Source organism: Enhydra lutris, unplaced genomic scaffold, assembly GCF_002288905.1.
Source record: "Enhydra lutris kenyoni isolate GAN:26980312 unplaced genomic scaffold, ASM228890v2 scaffoldscaffold35, whole genome shotgun sequence".
Taxonomy (NCBI): Eukaryota; Metazoa; Chordata; class Mammalia; order Carnivora; family Mustelidae; genus Enhydra; species Enhydra lutris.
The window spans coordinates 2,074,308-2,075,310 of record NW_019154119.1 but is presented as its reverse complement, the minus strand read 5'-3'; the positions used below and the strand labels follow the sequence as shown (position 1 = coordinate 2,075,310).

General features: G+C 48.8%; 1 pseudogene; it reads right to left on the bottom strand.

Annotated features, from left to right (window-relative positions):
* LOC111154056 overlaps positions 1-1,003 on the bottom strand; it is a 9,448-nt pseudogene that overhangs the window by 6,131 nt on the left and 2,314 nt on the right.

Here is a 1,003-nt window from a genome sequence, read left to right as displayed (position 1 = left end):
CCTATCGTTGTAGCATGAAGTGGCCATAGATCTTATGTAAACACAAATGGCTCTGTCTCAATAAAACTTTATTTACAAAAATGGGCAGCGGCATGACTGGCCAGTGTGGTTTGCTGACCCTGGGACTAGTCCATCTACCTTAGTTGTTGACTGGGCTAATACACAGGTATTCTGGAATAGGATCCTTTCTCTGTCATTCCACATTCATGCAGCTGGGTCTCAATTAGTGAGAGTAAAATCAAAATTCCTTGTGTGAACCCTTTCTGTTTTCTAGTACCCACTTCGTCAATCTATTTTCCATGCTATTCTGCCCCTGCCCCCCTCCTCCCTGTAGAATGGATCCCCCCAGGCTGTCTTCACACTCACAGAGAGTCCCACCGAAATGCCAATGGCAATCACCCTCTTCTTCCCAGCGGCCACCTAGGAGAGGAGGGTGGGTGAGACAGTGCCACCAGGATTCTAGAATACAGACCTATTGCATGGAGATATCAGGGTCAGGACTGGGGAAGAGAATGAGCTTTGGCTGGATGGGGACTTTTGTGTCCTCGTGAGAAGGAACAGACAGAGATGTCTGGTCGACTATCAGGGGAAAACACAGACTTTCTTCAGTTCTTCAATCCCATGCAGGGCACTGTCTTCTGTCCCCTCCCTAGATGCCACCACAGACCTAAGAGGACAGACTCAAAGTCAGTGGCACTGGTTTGAAAGCAGAAGATTAGGGTATACTAGGGAAGAAAAGGGAATGCTTTAAGAGAAGGGAATGATGGGAAAGATATCATTGACTGAACACCTACTATTTGCTAAACACCATGATAGACGCTTTCTAGGGCTAAAAAGTCCAATACCTACAAGGGCCAGTTAGGTGACATGAGTTTGTGAAGTGGGCCAAGGATAAGGCAATAAGAAATGATGGGGGGCGCCTGGGTGGCTCAGTGGGTTGGGCCGCTGCCTTCGGCTCAGGTCATGGTCTCAGGGTCCTGGGATCGAGTCCCGCATCGGGCTC